The 14,373-nt window shown below is 38.7% G+C and overlaps 1 long non-coding RNA gene across 1 annotated transcript in view; it reads left to right on the top strand.

Annotated features, from left to right (window-relative positions):
- The window catches only part of G630055G22Rik (RIKEN cDNA G630055G22 gene), a 185,140-nt gene extending 172,392 nt beyond the window's left edge, over positions 1-12,748 (top strand). Inside the window, exon 4 of the long non-coding RNA NR_045404.1 lies at positions 11,915-12,748. This is a non-coding gene — a long non-coding RNA (RIKEN cDNA G630055G22 gene). The remainder of the gene's footprint in view (positions 1-11,914) is intronic.
- Positions 12,749-14,373: the final 1,625 nt, after the last annotated feature.

The raw sequence follows: 14,373 nt of genomic DNA on the forward strand, positions 1-14,373 counted from the left end.
TTCGTTCTGCCTTTCCTCCTTAGTTAATCCTCTCTAAAATGCCCTCATAGCCATGCCCAGTTGCATAGGTGATTTCAAATATAGTCACATTGACAACACTAACTCGCACAGAACCTGTCTTTACTAACTCAGTGTGGTAGTCTTTTAGGAATATATTTTCTACATTTATGTGAACTGGGTATTGAAACAAGTCCTTACTTGAAAGACTTATAGCACTGACAGAGACCCCTAGCTCACATGTTTCTTTGTCAAGAATGCCTTCTTCAAATTTGAATATCCTAATGTATAGAAGCAGCACCTTTCATCTTCATGGTGGAATTGATATTGTTGTCACATAGATGTTTGAGCTATTGTATTAGACTAATGTCCCTCTGCTTCTCCTAATCTATTCCTCAACACTAATGGAAAAAAAGTTGGAATTTTTAAAATTTAATTATTTATTTTTGGTTTTTAGATTATGATTTGATTACATTTCTTTCCCCTTCCCATATAACCCTCCCCATTCTCCTTCATATTAGTGGCTTTTTTTAAACTACTATTTATCAGATGCATATGTATGTATCATATATATGTGTGTATATGTATATATGTATATATATGTGTATATATGTATATATATGTATATATGTGTATATGTATATATGTGTATATATGTGTATATATATATATATATATATATATATATATATATATATATATATATATATATATATGGAGGGGGTGTGGGTGGGTGTGTGTTTGCCTAAATACTCCATATATATGTTTTCAGGACTTACCATTGTGCACTAGATAACTAATAGTGCTCTTCCCTGAGTTTTCCTCTTCCCAGACTTGTTAAATTCCATGCAGTTCTTTGTATAGAGTAGAAGCCACATGGACTTTTCTTTATTCAGTTTGGAATGTTCACTGACATCATGCTTGTTCAGTGTACCCTGGGTAGTCACGTGGGTGAAACTGTAAGGTTGTAGCTCCTGATATTACTAGGAGACACAGTGTCATGATGACTTCTTGATCCTGGTTATCACAATCTTTCTGCCCTATAGGAAGCACATAGGTCCTTATTCTCAAAGATAAGTATTTAAAAAAAACCAGAATATTAAACACACAGGGTTTTCCTTTTGAAGGGAGAGACATGTAACTTGTTTTCTGCTCAGAAGGCTGGGAGCAGACATGGTAATAGTCTGGTGACCTTTGTGCTGCCTATGAGGCCACATACGTTCCCCCCACCCACCCACCCAGCCACAGACCCTTATGCTGAGCCCATATTCTCAGTCACTCTTCAGAACCTATCGTTATGGAAGCTGTCACTTGTGCTATACAAGCATTTCATGAAGTTGTGTCTTAAGCTTTGCTGTTGTGCACATGAGGATACATGAATTGTCACCAGGAAACTTTTTTTCCACACGTTTTGATGTGCTTAATATGCAAGATACTCAAGGTTAGACTCTCAAAGTTTGATCCAACATCAGCTACTGAGTTATGTTGAACCAAACTACATTTTTGCCTACCACAGATCAGCACTCTGCTGGCTGGTATTTGCAAAGACCCCAAACTGTTCCCTCTTTAACAATGTCCCATTCTCCTTGACCCTCGAAAAACATCTAGAACTCAAATGTTTAAAATTCAAACAAGGATATGTTTTGTAAATTGTATGAAATTTATTTTCCCTATTACACTAAATGCTTTTTTGTTAGTAATTTTGTTAATTTCTGTCAAATTTTATTTGCTTTACCTTTCCACATATTAATTTTTCCATCTTTCCTAATGACATCATTGTTTTCTGCTTGGTCCGTTTCCATCGCTTTTCTATTCTATTCATTTGTGGGGAGAGGATGATTTAGAATACTCCAGGGAAAAGTAGATCTTAATTGGTCCTACTTCCTCAATGTCAATGCCACAGTGCTTTGGTGTCTAGCTCTAATGCTTTTACTTTTCAAAGTGGAAATCTGAAATTTTTACCTGACTGAGCCAAAGGCATACACTTTATTTAAAGGGCATTTTATTTAGATACCTTTTTCAAAGTGATGTTCAGAAACAGTGTACAACGACAGAAATCAAACCAGTTCCTTCACCATGCATTTACTTTTTTATTTTTTATTTTTTAACAGCTAACACTGGGGGGGGGGGGCGACTTTCTATTTCAAGGGAAAGTCAGAAAAATAGGCCAGTACATATATCTTTATCGTGACAGAGGCACACACCTTGATGGAAGGTTTTCAAGATTTAGATAAAGTCTTTTTATTCCCAAAGCTCTTCTTTTTGCAGCATAAACAAAAATGTATACACTTGTGAACTCATTTTAATCTATCAACTCGAAGGGAATTAAAAAGATTGCTCAAATATAGCACTGATGCTATCCTTCATGGGAAGATAAAGTATATGCTATTTGACCAGCACAAATGACAGCCGATAGTTATTGTTGTGTTAAAGTTATAACGATGTATATATAGTGAAGTTGGATTGACTATTAGAATATTGATTTGCTACAGCTCCATGGCATGTTTACTGTTTATGTAGGATGCAAAACACCAAAGATTTGCCAGCCCTCTATTTATCATGGCTTGAGCAGCTGAATATCTCATGTATCTCCCACTATTTCTTTATCTTCTGACTGGTCTCGCTTAGTGATTGACTATATTTTGCATAAATGATGGCAATCATTCTGACAAAAACTAAGTCAAGGCATCCCATACTAAGCACCCGATGACTCTTTGCCACTCAGATCACATTTCTTTCTGGCTCAATGCTACTTGCTTTCTGTTTTCTAGTTGTACCCTTGGACGCATGCTTTATTTTCCTGAAGAGTATTTTAAGTTCACCAAGACCTGAAGCTCAAAATATTAGCCCTGTGTCTGTTATGTTTCCCAGTGCATTATAGCGGCTATTCTCAGGATTTTTCAAACCCTGTCAAACACCTGCTGAAGGAAAAGCCAGCTTAGCCTCTTTATTCCCTTCGGTTTTGGTCTTCTCTGGCTGTACAATGATGAAGCATTGAGTCAGTTGTCACCAGAATGTTGGTAAATGGATAAAATCCTCTGCTCAGCTTTGACACATGTACAGTAGAGAGTCCTCCTTAAAGGAGATCACTTGAAGCATCCCTCCCCCTCCACCAAAAGCAAGAAACTAAATAAATAACTAGAAAAACTTTTCCTCACTAAATTTTGCCCTGTGCTCCAAAGACAAAGTCTTTCATAGGGTAAACAATTTCTCTCATCCCTTTTGGCCTGTTAGGAAAGTTCCTTGGGCTGGGGGAGGAGATCTTTGATATGCTTTTCTATCTTCCTTTCTTCCTTTCTTCCTTTCTTCCTTTCTTCCTTTCTTCCTTTCTTCCTTTCTTCCTTTCTTCCTTCCTTCCTTCCTTCCTTCCTTCCTTCCTTCCTTCCTTCCTTCCTTTCTTTCTTTCTTTCTTTCTTTCTTTCTTTCTTTCTTTCTTTCTTTCTTTCTTTCTTTCTTTCTTTCTGAGACAGGGTTTCTGTGTATAGCCCTGGCTGTCCTGGAACTCACTTTGTAGACTAGGCTGGCCTCAAACTCAGAAACCCACCCGGCCCAACTTTGATATGCTTTATTTCACTAACTCACCCAGCCCATTTTTGACTCATCTGATCAATAAAATGTCTTGTTGGGATTTGTCTGAATTTCAAAGAATAAAGGATACATCGTATTTGTCATCCTAATGTTTATCTCTGTTGGGTTAAAAAATAACACTCAAGATTTGTTCCAAAAATTTGACTTTAAACAGGTTTTTACTTTCTGGGGATTAATAATTCATATATTTTATCTCATTTGGGGCATTTCTGTAAGTCCATTATACCTATATTTCTGTACAGTCAGTAAATTTTGTAGCTCTTAAAATCCATGAAATGAAATGTAGGTTTGAGAAGCCATAATACTATCAATACATTAATATTTATGTAGCTCTTTTCATGACAAACATTCTGAGATGCTCTTGGGTAAAAGAAAGTGAAATAAAGCATGAAGAGAAAGCCTGGGATTACAAGCCAAAAGGTCCCTTTCAAAGACAAAACAATGCAATATGTGTAGGAAAGTGATTGACCAGTTCACACCAAAGATACTATGTCTGGAGACTGAAGTTACGGAAATAACCTCTCAGCAGCAGGGAAGTGTTTTAATGAATTAGTCATGTTCGGCACATTCATTGCCTTTATTCAGAAAACACAGAATTTGATAGTAAACGTCCCAGACTTTTGGCCCATGACCATTTTCACAACTGTATTAATATCATTTTGTAGTTCTAGACATAAGAAGGGTTAAAAAACTGATAAAATCCACCCATAAAGACCATTTGATTTCTTGTGGGGTACTCTTTTCTTCATATCTAATGGACACAAATAGGTGATATAAATTAGGTGAATTTATTTCTTGGATGAGGTCATTCGTGAATGAATGCTATCTCTGGAGGGGAAATGATCTTCCATGGGAACCTGATGCTTCTCGGATCATGGGTCTCTCTTCCTAATTTCTTTTAGAGACGATGGCTTTACAGAAAGTTATTTTGACTTGAAAAAGTGTTTAGATCTCATTGGAGTAGAAGTGAAGAGAAGCTATAAAGAGTGAGATTATAGTAGAGGGCACTAGGGAAGTCCAACATCACCATGAGAGGCAGAAACGGACGTTTCCAGAACTTCATCTAACCCAGAACACCTTGAAATACTCTTGTTAGAATGTTTTAGTGGACCACAGTTCTTCAGCAACTAGGAAAGTATTTAATATTTCCCTTGTGTGACCCTCTTACCCCACAAAAGTAGTCTTATGAGAGAGTGTTGCTTGTTGATGCCCCCTCCCCCTGCTCCCTGAATCCAGATCTGAGAGGCCTGGGCAAAAATGCCGAACATACACTATTTGTCTTAACCACACACTAATTCGTCTTACAAGAAAGGAACATAAATGAGAAAGAACCCAAAGTTATTCATGTACTTTATGATTCTGTCATACTACACAGAGGATTGATTTTTTTTTCTCATATAATTGCACATTGCAGTCATAAAAACTACTGGCTTAATTCTCTCTCTCTCTCACTCTCTCCCCACCCCCACCTCACCCCCTCTCTCTCCCTGGCTAAAATTCCTTAAGTACAAGATTGCTTGTTTATACATGTCCTACTTGTCTGACTTAAGCAAGGTTTGGCTCTCCACAGAAGGTCCCGACTGTGGTTATATTGGTAGGTCAATTGTCTGACTGGTTCTTCAAAACTCCAAATATTCCATGGTGTGGCAACCCAGCTCTTGAGTCCTGTGGCATTCCAGGTTCTTGTCTTATCCTTTACCCACAGGCTTGAATGGCTTATGTAGTTTTCCTCAACTCATATGTGCCAGATTTTTTTTCTCCATATTTAAGACCTAATTGAGGCATTGGCTTTTCTAGAGATACAATTATAACACCTTTTCCTTCCCCTGAGACTGAGTTTTGCCCTCTCTTCGGGGATCCTCACAGGACCCATTCCCTGTTACCACTTGGCTATGTGCAGAACCCACCAAGTCTCAACTGAGAGCAGCAACTTCAGTTAATTCAATTTTGCATTCTAAGGACCTGTCCGAGTTGGTGGTGATTATTAAGAGCACGAAGCATATTTAAATACATAAATGATACCAGTAGGCAAAGAGTTTAACCTCACATAGTTACTACACAGAAAAACTCATGGTATTTAGAGTGTCTTACAGGAGAGCCTCACAAAAATTCTTACCTGTAAATAAGCTCACCAGAGCCCTCTGTCTGGCAGCTCAAGTTGAATGAATCTCAGTTTCTGCTCTATCAGAATTTACATTAGAACCACTGGATAATCCCACAGGCTATCTGAGAACTATATTAACAAGGGAAACAAAGCAAACAGAAAGCAAGTTTATGAAGTCAACCCAGAGGCTTCAATCTTGCTGGAAGGCCGGCGAATGACTTCTGCAGAGTGTTGCTGTTCTTATTCTTGTTCTGTTTTGTTTTGTGTTACTCAGTTCTTGTTTATGGACTCAGAATGTACGTAAGCTTACTTACTCTCCAGGTGGTTTTGCCTTTCGTCCTAAATTGTAGGTTTCATAGATTGACATCCATTTCTTCTCAAATGTATTACTTGCTGACTTACATATTTTCCAGGCAAGTGTTTTTCAAACACAGCATAGATTCCTGGTCCAGGTCTTTTTCTGTTGATTTGCAGCAGTAGGTGGTATAGACATGATTGTCTGGGGCTTCTATAAATGTATCATTGTACCTTGACTTTAGATAGAAACTGGACTGAGCATGAACTGAACGCTTGAGCTTGGGATATTTGTACAGAATCTGCATTAATACCCATTATAGTAGATTCATGTCTGCTTGTTGTGTTCGAGACAGGGTCTCTCTGCGCAGCCCATGCAGGTTACTGTGCCTGGCTCACAGTTGTATCTTTGAGACCTTCATCTCTCGATTTCTTGTGTTCTAATGGTCTTGAATGGCTGTTGAACGAGAGTCAATGGAAGTGTCTAGAACCCGAGGTAATTATCATTTCTGACTGAAAACTGTACTTCTCCTGTTCTCTCCCTTCTATTTCCCTCCCCTTGTCATGCTCTGCGACCCTTCTTGATTTTACATTTTTTTAAATTTTTCTTTCCTTTTTAAGTATACACATTTTTGGCACAAGATTTAAAAAAAATCATATCAATTTTTAGAAAGGTAGATTCTATAAATAAAGACTTTCTTGTGATAAAATAACAGTGTCTTACTTGCGATGTACTTCTCACTCAGGAAATATTTGTTCAAAATTCACCATGTGCAGAATACTCAGTAGTGGGGGAATATGAAGGTGAAGAGAAAAATTAAAAACAATTGAAGATTTCTGAATATCATATGAAAAACAAGTAATTATCACCAAAGCCCCGCCCTCCCCTCTTACCTTGCAAAACCACTTTGATATACTAAATGCTGAATAATTTCTTATGTGCAGATGGAAAGGTGGCATGTGGTTAATGCCAGGCTAGACTATTAAAGATTGAAGAAGAAAACACATCGGCTCTTCCCAAACTTAGATGTTAGGCTTTCTTTTTCAATCCACCCTCCATTTAAATTGGTTTATAAATAATAATGCTGCTTACCTCAGGCAGTCCTGTCCAGCTGATGCCTAAGAATGCAGCTTGCAATTTCTTTTTTAATCTTTCTAAGGCATAAGCGTAAGTCAGTTTGCGTTCTACTTAAAAGGGATGCTTTCTAGAAATGTGATTTATTATTGGCTGGAGTGAGGCCGACTGCTTGGTTTCTGTGGCTTGTTCACATATTTGAACTGTAATTCTCTCTGTAGCATAGAAGCTGCTCCACATCCAGCCCTTCTGAGTGTGGTAAGCTCTTCCCCTAAGAAGCCCCTCTGCTTGTGTGACTTTTCACCCAATTCCCTCCAGAGCATGCACGGGCTCAGCAACTGGCACCCAGCCCTATGAATATAGTTTTTATTTTAAAAACAGCAATTTTTCTCCATTGGTGAGCAGCTTGGAAAAAAGTTGCTGGTCACTGAATGGTCACCCTGTGCTTCAGCAAGGATGTTCATTCACAGCATATATATCGAGTTGTATATGCTAATAATATTCTCAGTAATGTAAACATCTTACTTGGTTCAAACCTGGCCACCACATTTTATCAACTTCCCTGTATTAATTTTTTTTTATGCAGGGATTTTTAATACCTCCCCTTTGCACGATGCCACCTGTTTATCCTGCAGGACCCCATCAGAGACGGTGCTGTGGGGGCTCTGTGTTGCATTGACTGGAATGGGTCCCTCATAGGTTAGCAGTTTAACAGATAGACATTCCTTCTCAAAGGGTCTGGCTAGGAAAAGTTCCCCTTGCTTCGCTAGAGCAATTGGTGTATCTTCATCCTGCAAACACAGTAAATTACATCACTATTCATGCTGTTCTGCCCCTGCTGACTGATCACAACCTGGTGACACATTTGAGCTCTCTGTTGTGTGCCTTGGATTTTACTGCATAGATTGTTCTGTATTCATCATCCTGGTCCCATGCCATGTTTTATTACCCTTAATATTTCATTGCTTTAAATTTCATCCCAACTAAGAACATATTTTATTTTTCTACTCTGTCATTGAGTGTGTGTGTGTGTGAGAGAGAGAGAGATAAAATGCTTTAAATTATTTCTGGAACAAGGTAGTAGTGTGTGTGTCTCTCTCCCTTTCTCTCTCTCTCTCTCTCTCTCTCTCTCTCTCTCTCTCTCTCTCTATCTTGTTAAGATAAGCAGTCATCATTTAATATTAAATTGAAAACGTTCAATCTTTAACTATAAGAAATTCACAGAATGTTGGAGAGGTAGCATGTAAGAATGGGATGGGATGGCATGGGGAAACAAGGAGAATAAAAATGAGAAAACTTCGCTAAGAGACCAGATTTGTTAGGTTAACTTGGCTGGACTGTCTGGAATGGAGACTTACAGTAAGTAGAAATGCATGCAGGGAATAGACTACAGTTGAGCAATGAGGACGGCACATTGTCTTAGTCAGAGTTTCTATTCCTGCACAAACATCATGACCAAGAAGCAGTTGGGGAGGAAAGAGTTTATTCAGCTTACATTTCCATACTGCTGTTTATCACCAAGGAATTCAGGACTGGAACTCAAGCAGGTCAGAATGCAGGAGCTGATGCAGAGGCCATGGAGGGATGTTCTTTATTGGCCTGCTTCCCCTGGCTTGCTCAGCCTGTTCTCTTATAGAACCAAGACTACAAGCCCAGAGATGGTCCCACCCACAAGGGGCCTTTCCCCCTTGATCACTAATTGAGAAAATGCCTTACAGTTGGATCTCATGGAGGCATTTCCTCAACTGAAGCTCCTTTCTCTGTGATAACTCCAGCTGTGTCAAGTTGACACAAAACTAGCCAGTACACACATGTATTTTTCCACCTTTGCCTATATGAATCTTAGCTGCCTATTTTATCCCTGCTATTAAACTCCATGATTCAGCTTGATAGGAATTAAACAATCAACTCTACAGATTGTTTGGGTCCCATTGAGATGGACTTACTTGGGGTAGCTGCTGATTTTATGGTGTTGCATGATATCAGAATTATTTAATGATGTCTTAGTCAATATAAATCATATTCTAAGTAAACCCCTTCATATTCCTATTGTATCATCACTAAATATCAGAGGTAGGCACCCAGGCTAATCTGTGTATTAACAGTTGTCGAATCGGGGGCTCAGACATGTTATAATCTCTCTCAGATTTAGCAAACTACCCCTATGAACCGAAACAAGAAGCTATGGGACTCACAAATACTCCTGCTGAAAGTGTTGGACAAACCATGTTGTTTCTCCCATAGTAGTCCAGATTTTACTATACTTGCAAGATAATATTAACCTGTCACTTGCTTTCCAACTGTTTGTCATAATGTCTTTGGGTCAAGACAAATGGTTTTTTTCTTGTCTTTATACCAGCAAAGGAAACCAGATGCACCATAGCTCATTTATGCATTCAGAAAGAATTTTATAAAAATGGGCTATCCTTGCAAATTCAAAAGACATTTTAGACCCTGGGCTACTTATCTTTGGTAGCTCTTGTTAACAGGGAAATTAGGATCCTCCCCTTCAATTCTTCGTCTAGTTAATAAATTAATTTAAGAATGAGTCCAGAACATACAAGTACAAGGACAACTTTCGTAGAGTTTAAAGAGAAGAAAAAAAAAAGAAATAAAAAGAAAAACAAAACAGAGCAGGCAAGCTGTAAATTTCAGCAACTACAACTATGAGAGAGATGGAGAAGAGGCAAGAGAGAAAATATGCATTTTGGAGTTAGGCATGGAGATTTAGCAGGTGGTCACAAATAAAAAAGGGAGATAGCTTTAGAAAGTTGAAAAAAAAAAACAGAACAAACAACCAAACATAAAATCCAAAAATGCTGGAGGAACTCTATGTTGGCTCTGGCTAACATCTGAAGGAAAGAGGCCAAAGTAAAGGAAAAAGTTGTGACTTTCTGAGTCAGAACTCGGAAGAACAGAGGTCACAGAGCACCAAGGTGGCTCCCTATGACTGCAGTGAGGACAGGATTCACAGAAGGAAAGGTGTTTCATCTCATTAAAGACATAATTATTCTTCCCACCCCTCTAGCATGGCTTAAGGTGAATCAGTCTTCCTAGAGATGTGGTCTTTTAGCTGAGTCATTGACAGTCTCAGGTAGATTAACTCTTACATATTGGGTAGCTTGATTTGTTAGTCTCTACTGTCGGCTACATGTAAGCTCCACTCTTTTGATGAAAACCAAATCTCTTCTCCTTAATGCATCTTAATGTAACTTTCTTTTTTTATTTTATTTTTTTTATTTTTTGCCCTAAAATCATCTAGGAGACATGTTGAAATTAGGAAGTGTATATAACCCATTTCACCACGAAAATTATGGGATCCACGTTCACACTGCTCACCTGAAGTAAGTTGTGTCTAGACTGTCTTTTCTGTTGCTCCAGCAAATCCAGACTCCAAGAAAGGGCGCTAATGGTAGTTAGGAGGCAGTGAGAAACCAAGGCTCTTTCCTAGCCTGTTATCCTGAGGACCCAGGGCAATCCTGGAGATGCGGCTTTGGTCCCTGGCCTGAGCTACTTCTTTATTTCCTATCTTCTGTTCTTATTCCTTCCATCTTTCATTAATGCCCAGTAATCATTTCCCATGAATTAATAATCTGAAGGAAGGGTGTTTCTTCTTTCTAATCAAGTTAATCTCCCTGTGATAAACATAACTTTAGATGTAGCACATATTAAGGAGCTTGGTGACTCAGTTCTGCAGAAGTCACAGCACTTCTGTTGGTGGGATGCACAGCCTCCATCCTTCTGGATGCTCTCTCATCTTTATTTGAATAGTCTTTGACTGGACCAAAGCATTTGCAAGTCATAAGCAAAGAAAATAAAGGTTCTAAGCATTTTCTTCTAGATCATATGTTAAACCATCGAAACTTTTCTTTTTAGAATAAAATTAATTAAGCACAAACACACTGGTAGAGCCTAAAACACCCCTGTGGCTTTGGATGCTCCTAACAGAATAAACTGCATCTACAAAGCAAGGTTTTCAATTTAGGTGGAAAATCTATTATTTAAAAAAAACATTATTACATATAAAATAGATCATGCAACTGAGACTGCATAAGTCACCTTCTGGCTGAGAGTAGAAAAATAAAAAGAAGGATGTGAAAGTTTTAATTTTTTCTCTGGGTCTCTCATTACTATGTAGATAAGACTGATTTCAAAGGATCTATGTTACTGGAGATATGGCTTAATGTTAGAAATTAATGAGGTAAGTTTTTTTCAGTATTTAAATCAGCTTTTGGTATTAAGTTAAAAAGTTGCCAAGGCAAATTAGTTATTTTAGACCTTAGGGGTTTCATTTGGCTTTGGTCAGTAGTCTATTAGGTGGTGGGGCGGGGGTGGGGGGCTCACTGTATTGGAGTATCTAAGGCTGCTTCTGTTCTTTCTACAGGGTTCACTATGAAATGGACTCAGGGGGCAAACATACAGTATTTTGAGTCATGGTCTCTTCCATGAGCAAAAGTGGCCAGTCAGATGGAGACTTTGGAAGGAGCTAGGCTTGCTTTTGCACCCACTTTCTCTTCTGTTTCTGGAAACCCAGCTGCCCTTAGGGTACACATGCTGGCCTCTGAGACATACTCTTCTGACTTTGTATTGGCTGTGAAGACAGGCAGGTAAGTGAAAAGGAAATACATCCAGGCTGACTCCATGCAGTCCCAACTGTCTTACATGTTCTCAGGGAGAGCAGGGAAAACAGATCAGAGGTTAAAGGGTTAGAAATGCCACTCTCTCTAGGGAGAACTGCAGTGCCTTCACAGAAATGTCCCCAGCAAGAACTTGCAACTAGGAAACAATTAGACATGCAAATCATTAACTGTAAAATCAGCTGATTTTTTTTTTTCTCTTTCTTTCTATGTCAACAGGCAGTAGAGATGGATGGACCCTTCTCCAGGCATGGAAAACTGTTTAGATTGTGATCAACAGACTCAGCACTGGCAGCTTGCACTGAAGAACTCAGCATCCTGGGCTCTTAGTTAAGTCTGCAGTGGTTACTAAGCGGGATGTGGATTCATTTTCAAACTAAGCACTCAGCACTGCCCCCAGCTCACAGCTCCGGAGATGAAAGGTATCATTTATAAAGGGTTCCATTTGCCTTTGAAGGCTCAAATGCCTTTGCTCAGCCCTTCCCCCCAATTTGCTCTGACATCTGTTTGAGACTAAGAGATTATTCAGCTCACAATGAGATCTTGTCAGTGCCAGGACTGTTTACTGGATGATATACTTTGTTGCCTTTTAAAATAAAAGATGATGATTTTCTTGTAAGAAGAAGAAGTGCCTTTGACTTCAAGACCTTCGCTTTTGGGAAAATACCATTATTTGTCAATTTGTGGTTTTTGATAAGTTTTTTTTGTTTGTTTTACAAAGCCTTAGAAAAGTTTCGAAATATAGTCCAGAATTCAAAGTACTATTTTATCAAAAAGCAGGAAATATTACTATATTTGGAGCTGGGACAGAGCAGAAACTTGACTATTTCGACACACAACTTTCTTCACTGCCCTGGTGTTTAGTTAAGAACATGAAATAAAGAAATTGCTTTGTTTTCTTTCAGAGCACACACACACTCATGACCAAAAGCTTTTCTGTAGCTGTCTTCTAAACAGCTCCTTGGTAGTAGAAGTTAATTCTGCACTGAAGGTTTTATGCTATGTGAGATGACTTATCGTTTCATAATAAAAAGCATAATTTGGATAACTATCTATCACTGACTCTTCTCAGATGTCACTTTTCCATGTTAAAACTTCTGTTGGGACTTTTATCTTTTGAGTACTTGTCTTCTTGTGCCTCCTTTCCTTGTCAACACCCAGCGTTCCACGATGTGACAAAGGTAAAAGACACTCTGGACAACTAGAAGGGATGAAGCAGCGACTATGAAGTTAACCACAGTTCCCCCTGTCAATCATAAAAGTCTCTTTATTTTAGATGAAAGGGTGAACATTTGATCTTTGTCCCTGACTTCCTTTTAGAAGGAAGCCACATCGTTTACCTGATTGTTAAAAGAAGATCTTGTTACCTATGCTATCTCCATCTATGGGCTGTTTGATCACTGGGTTAGAAATTGTTCCTGCCCCAAGAGATTTGGGGGTGTGGGAAAAGGTAAATTAACTGAGCTTAGGAGTTAGACACATGAGAATGAACAGACACAAGCCCCGTGAAGTTGAGCTAATTGTTCCCTCAATTATAATCACAAAGTGCCGTCATTCCCCCTGGAAAAATTCCACGCGGTCATGGGTGCGATGACCCGGTCTTTCAGGCATGGGTCTGGAGAATGTGAAATGACTTTGGTTATGTCTATCTGAGAGACCTCCAGTGCTGACCCTGGAGTTATCAAGTGGAGATCAGGAACAAGGCAGCAGGGTCTGTCACCTTTGGAAGAAACGAGATTTGTGAAAACACAGTTCCTGAGCTCAGTATTTCAACAGAATCAAATACGAGGAGGGTCCGGGGCTAGAATATAGATGCTGCCTATCAAAATGGATGGCAGGCTCAAGCAGCAGCTAAGCCGGTATGCCCACTTACTCATCCTTTCATCACTATTAAAATGCAGTCCTGGCTCTTTCACTGTGTAAAAATGATTTTGGTCACAATGCATTGGAAATATAATGGAATGAATAGAAGAAAGATCAGTTCTCTGCTTGTAGTGCTGCTCAGATTCAGGATTTATTATTTTTAAAGTTAGTATATAAAATTCCCTTTGGAAGAATCTCCTGAATTTCAAGCAGCCTCCTTCTTGAGGAATGTCTTCTGAAGTTGAACTTAACTACAATGGAAATGCAACATAGAAACACAGTATAAATTAGGCTGGTTCTTCTGTATATCACGTTGTGTGTTCCTATAGCAACACCTCCAATTTTACTTGCCCTTTATTGACCAGATATATTTTTAGTGACTCCTCACAAGCTCACAGCGGAATAAAAATGATGAAAACAAAAAACACATATATAAGTATATGCACACATATATGAGATCAGATGGGAATTAAGGCCACTCTTTGCTCTTTTTCTATCATAAGTCCACTGACTACAAATGTCCCTATGGCTCCAAATGCGTGTCACAGATCTCTATTTCCTTAAATTAGTGATTAGTGTACCAGCAATCTACGAATTTTATGCACAGAATTGAACCCATATTTTATTCACAGAAATTGGGTTCTTAGACAAAAGCTAGCCCATGACTATATATGCTTGCCAAATTCAGGCTATATTTACCCAACCTATGTTTGCAGCTACTGCACTGTCAAGAGAAATATAAATATTAATGAAGTATCTTTCTCATGAAGGGGATATTCAGGGAGTGCTCTTTATCTGTCAAAGCTGACTCAATC

This window comes from Mus musculus, chromosome 18, assembly GCF_000001635.26.
Source record: "Mus musculus strain C57BL/6J chromosome 18, GRCm38.p6 C57BL/6J".
Classification (NCBI taxonomy): Eukaryota; Metazoa; Chordata; class Mammalia; order Rodentia; family Muridae; genus Mus; species Mus musculus.